The 5,803-nt window shown below is 42.3% G+C and overlaps 1 protein-coding gene across 1 annotated transcript in view; it reads right to left on the bottom strand.

The window, feature by feature from the left end:
- Positions 1-5,051: 5,051 nt before the first annotated feature.
- Pcnp (PEST proteolytic signal containing nuclear protein) overlaps positions 5,052-5,803 on the bottom strand; it is a gene marked incomplete in the record, with an annotated part of 19,833 nt that continues 19,081 nt past the window's right edge. The window contains 1 exon segment of the mRNA XM_005386324.2: positions 5,052-5,803.

Genomic DNA, 5,803 nt, shown 5'->3' with positions numbered 1-5,803 from the left:
AAAAAAAAAAAAAAAAAAAAAATCTAAAACAATCCAGCCAGGTATGGTGGCACATGCCTGTAATCCCAGCACTCAGGAGGCTGAGACAGGAGCTCACTATAAAGTGAGCTCAAGGACTGGGGATTTAGCTTAGTGGCAAAGTGCCTGCCTCACAAGTGCAAGGTTGTGAGTTTGATTCCTGGTACCAGAAGAAAAACAAAAACAAAAACAAAAAAAAAATAAAGTGAGCTCAAGGCCAGCCTGATCTGCATAGCAAGACCTTGTCTCAAAAAGACAAAAATAAAAAAATAAATAAAAATAAAACAATCCAAAAAATTGTATATAGTAATTAAGCCCCCAGTATGGCAATTTTAACCTCAGGGGAGAAAATTTCAAGAGGGTTGGGGGAAAAATAGAGAAATAGAAAAGATTACAAGCAAGGCTGGAGGACAAAGGAAGATTTCAAAATTCTGGGAAACTAGTGACGACAAAAGAAAAAGAAATTTAAAAAAAAGAACAGAACAACAAAAGAATTAGAACAATGTTCATACTCTATAAACACAAAAATAATCAACAAAACAAAAAAATGAAAAGAATGTCCACATCAAGGTGTGCCTGTCACTGGTAGACAGGGTAGGCAGACAGAGTCCAGATCAGGGTTGATTAACCCCAGCAAGCCAGCATAGATTTACAGCAGGGTAGTGGTAATCCCAGCGAAACTTTACTTAGTTCCACTGAGGTTCAGGCTGGTTTTTGTGGCTGAGAGGCTGGAACCCGACTTGTTCAGCCTGCAACACTGTGTGCCTCCTGCTGGCTTGAACTTGGCCTGTTGGCCTCTTGCTCACCTGATTCAGCAGCCTCACTTTGACACTGGAGCTGGTAGATGGAGCCAGCCTGCAGCTGTTCTGAGTTGCAAGCTCAGCTGGCCCCTTTCCAAGACGGCTGTCAGCCAGACACCCTCGGTGGCAGGGGGACGTCTGAACCCGAAAAGCCATGGCTTTCGCTGCATCCACTGCTCCACTCATTTCTCCACAGAGGCCTCTGGTGTCACCAGCAGTCACCATGCGGTTGCAGGGTCAAGCCATCCCTCCCAGTGAATCGGGCTCAGGGAGAAAGCACTGCCTGCCTCCTCCTCCTTTGTAGAAGTTTCTCCCTCCGCTCTCCCCATGGGCTTCAATTCTCACTTCAGAGCCTTCCTGGGTCCTGGAGACAGACGTCCCTCCTTCTTTCTCATGCCGCTATATTCCAGCATGTGAACACCAAGTTTCAGAGAGGCACTTTCTGTGTGTTCACCACTCTGCCATCTCCCTGGAAGTCTTTTTTTTTTCTTCTTTTTAATCTTTTAAGACAGGGTCTCACTATGTAGTTCAGGCTGGCCTTGAATTATGTAGTCTACATCGGCCTTGAACTCACAGCAATCCTCCTGCCTCAGCCTTTAGAATGCTGGGATTACAGGTGTGGCCATCACCCCTGGCTCCAAACACCATTTTTTTTGTAAGTTCCATTTTCCACTGGGTATGGCGGCACATACCTGTTTCACACACAGGACTTCAAGAGGCTAAACCAGGAGGACTAAGTTCAAGCCCAACCTGGGCAACTTAGCAAAATTTAGCAAGACTGTCTCAAAAAATAAAGAGTAAAGGGCTGGGGATATAGTTCAGCGTGGAAGCCCTGGGTCCAACCCTCAGTACTGGAGGTGGATGAAAGGGGGTACTGACGCCTGAAGGAATCACTGATTCCAAGGATCAACGCGAGTGTGCTGGTGAAGAAACAGCCACCGGACAACAGAAAGAGCCAACATGGCTCAACCTGAGAGGTAAGAAGGGCACTGATTGGATCTAACACACTGAAAGACACAAATGTGTGGGCAAGCCATGGATGAAATACGTAACAGGAAAGAAAATGCCTTTAGAATTTCAATGAAAGCAGAAGGGATGACTGGCATAGGAAACCGTAAGGCAAACTTCACACTAGTAATTGTCTCAGAAAAGAACCATGAATGTCTGCTAGTTAGTGGACAAAATGCAGGAGCAACAGGGAGTGTCCAGACACGCCCCAGAAGACACAAAGGGAAGAACAGCGGCGCAGTGGGGAAACGTGAGGGACACCAGAGGCCAGCAAAGCCGACGTCAGCTGTTAGCACAAGAGACGGGATGCACTCAGCGGTGGAGCACTTGCCCAGACACTCGGGAGGGTTCAGTCCCCAGCACTGTCAAAATAAAAACCTTACTGGAAACAGAAAAAATTCAACTCACCAATATACACCATCCGTTTTGTGGTATTCTTCTCCAAAACAACAAAAAACCCCAATGTACTGAATTTAATAAGGAAGTATTAGGCAAACCCTACATTGACAGGTCCCTTACAAATAATTGGCCTGTTCCACCCATGCAGGTACTAACCAGACCCGACCTTGTTCAGCTTCCGAGACGAGATCAGTTGCACTCACGATGTTATGGCCGTACACCTGTTCTTTTCAAGGTAATGAAAGATAAAACATCACACCAGCACCATCCCTATAACCACAGATACTCAGTAGGCTGAAGCAGGAGGATCTCAACTTTTGAGGCCAGCCTGGTCAATATCGCAAGACCTTGTCTCAAACAAAACTAAATATTGACATATGTTCTGATTAAAGAGATGACAAGGGCCAGGTGTGGTGGTGCACACATGTAATCCCAGCACTTAGGAGGCTGAGGCAGGAGGTTTGTTGAGTTCAAGAACAGCCTGGGCTACAAAGTGAGCTCAAGGCCAGCCTGAACTGCATAACGAGACCCTCTCTCAAAAAGATGATAAACAATGGAGGGGTAATGAAGTGGAATTTGCACTAGGAGTATATTTATAGGGCAAATGGCGAGACCTGAAGATCTACAAAGTAATAGTATAAGGTAGTATAACAAAAAAAAAAAAAAAGGTAGTATAACAGATAATACTGTAATAATATTGAAACTTTTGATCTTCACAATTTTCCTGTAGCTATGTAAGATGTTAACATTTGAAGAACATGAACAGAGGGTATATGGAAATACTCTTAATAATTCTTACAATGTGGAATCTTTTATTTCAAAGTGAAGTCCAAAACAATTAAAACGCAGTATCTTCACTTACCCAGGAATCCCTCCACCGGTATGCCAACCCAACCTTGATATAATACTTGAAATTCAGAATTTCATTTGTAGTTAAACTAATACCTGATGTGTTCTCAAATAGAACTGGGCTGCTCTAACCATGTGGCATTAAAATTCAAAACAACAAAAGGAATGAACATTGGGCATCTGTATTATAGTATACAGATGGGAAGGCAAAGTGTCCTATAATCCCAGCACTTGGGAGGGTAAGGCTGGAGGACTACCAAGTGTTCAGGACCAGCCTGGGCTACATACTGAGTTCAAGGCCAGCCTACATTACAAAGTGAGACCCCCATCTCAAAAAAAAAAAAAAAAAAGCCAAAAAAAAAGAAGCAAAATGACTAAAAATATGTACCAAAAAATGACCAGGACAAGTGGGGGATATTAATTTGTGGGGAGCAAGCAGAGGTAAAAGGCAGAAACAACTCTTCAAATATTTGACAAAAGCTTCCGGCTGGCTTGCTCCCTGCCTTGTAGGCCTCCGGCGCACAGGAAGCCATGGGCCAGTCTTCTGGCTGGCTTGCTCCCTGCCTTGTAGGCGCCCAGGGAGCCACGCTGCGGGGGCGAGCACTGTTGCGCACCATCCCTCAGGCCGGCTGCCGCTGCTCAATTGAGAACAACCATGACACAGAGAAATAATGACACAATTGGCCCACCATGCACCGGCTGCAGATGCCCACCCACGGACGTGTGTGAACCATTCAAACAAATACATGCCATGCAATGGGTCACTCTTGCTCCTGCCATTGAGAACCAGAAAGGTCCAGAGTCAGCGGAGGAGCAGCTGCTGAACAAGGACTCAGAGAACATGAGAATGCAGACTAAGCCCACGGAGTCAGAGGTTCTGTGGACTGGGGTCATGAGAGCCACTCAGAAGCTGTAAACCAGGAGGACCTTGCACAATACCTGCAGAGACTCCCTGGAAGCCATTCTTCCCGACAGTACAGGCTGTGGTGGAGCTCCGGAGAAGTCTGCAGCAGGATTCTTGCTGCCTCTACTGATAGTTGGGGAGAGGACACTAACTGGTTGTGGGGTCCCAATGTGATGGGAGGCTGGAGAGAAAACGCTACAAAAAATGGCTTTGGCCCCAGATGGCTCACTTGATTTTTGACAACCCTTAGGCTGTAACTACTTGTTAGCTCCTTCTTGCGTATCTGTCTTCCTGAGAAACCACTTCCAAGATACCACCATGTATTACAGCAGCCATTGATATTTTCCTACTAATCTATCCATAACTCTTCAATGTTTGTATTGTTCCTATCCTATTTCGTAAATGGATGCATGTCTATCATTATGTGTTTCCTACAACAACCATTGAGAAAGTTAATGATTATTCAACAGGTCACTCATGTGTAGCTCTATTTTCTTTAGAAGCCACTTTGAAGATACCAAAGTACAGTACAACAACTATTGATAATCTCCTACCTCTTTTGTCTGTAGCTATCATTTGTCTATTTGTGTTCCTGAGAAACTATCTTGTAGATAACAATATGTAAAACAATAACCATTGATAATTTCCTACCACTTTGTAATTTGGTAAGCCCCCCCCCCATCATTGTTATCCTTCTTTTACTCTTTAAAATAAACAAATATTTGACAAAAGCCACTGAAAAAGCAGAGTTTGTTGTATGTATACTACACTCATAATTCTACATATAAGACAGAAGACACTAGTAAATACTTTCCAGCCCTTAATGATTCTCAAGGGTACACTTAGTAGAGGACAGACAATCCCTTGCACTGGAAAAGGACTTGGGTTACAGCTATTTCAATCTGAGATACATGAACTGTATGTGCTGAGTTAGGTGGACTCTAATAACTAAGAATTTTTAATGATTTCCCTTTACTTTAGCCAACAATCTGAGCAAGAGCAGCAACACTTCATCTGTCTCAACTTCTATAAAAAACTGCAATAATTAAGTGAAACACAAAATAAGAACATAATTGAGCTTGACAAAATTTATTGGTTATTTTAGTAAAGACATTCATCTCAGTCATTTCTCTCTCCTCATCTTGACCTTACATTAGTATTTCATTTGGGTCAAGAACAGAGTATGTAGGAGAGGGATGTTATTTTAACAAACAGTAAAATGGACAAAAATGAGTAAGTTTGCCTACATAAAAGTAAGTTAAATTCATGTATCTTGATATAATTAAATCATGTAAGAACTAATAGTTCTATATACATTTCCATTGTTTTACTTGGGGCTTAATCTGAACTTTAATGTGAAAGAACAACTTATTAGGCATATGCACAGGTTTCTTCTCTGGAGTTACTACCTATTAAAAAAGATCAGCAAGTAACTACCACCAATGAAATAGTCTGAAGCTGCCTCCAAATTTAACATTGTAGGAATTCTGAAGGAAATCACTATTATCATTTTTCTTTTGTCCATGACTATGCTTTTAAAGATGTGTTTAACTGTCATAGTAGAAAGTCCATATACAATACAAAAATACAAAACAAACAGCTTACAGTACAGATTTAAGAGTATATGTGATGAGCAATTCCATAAACTGTGTCTGAAGATGCACTTTCTTTCCTTTTGTTTTCAGTACCTACAATATGCTTTTGAGAGGCCACTGGTCAGTATGCGTATACTTCAAATAAACCCCATTAACTGTTCTAGTAAGAAATTCTGTAATGACTTCAATTCAAATTATATTTAACAACTTAGTAACATAAACACACAGAC

This window comes from Chinchilla lanigera, unplaced genomic scaffold (genome assembly GCF_000276665.1).
Source record: "Chinchilla lanigera isolate Chin_1 unplaced genomic scaffold, ChiLan1.0 scaffold00026, whole genome shotgun sequence".
NCBI classification, from domain to species: domain Eukaryota; kingdom Metazoa; phylum Chordata; class Mammalia; order Rodentia; family Chinchillidae; genus Chinchilla; species Chinchilla lanigera.
This window is presented reverse-complemented; position numbering and strand designations above follow the sequence as displayed.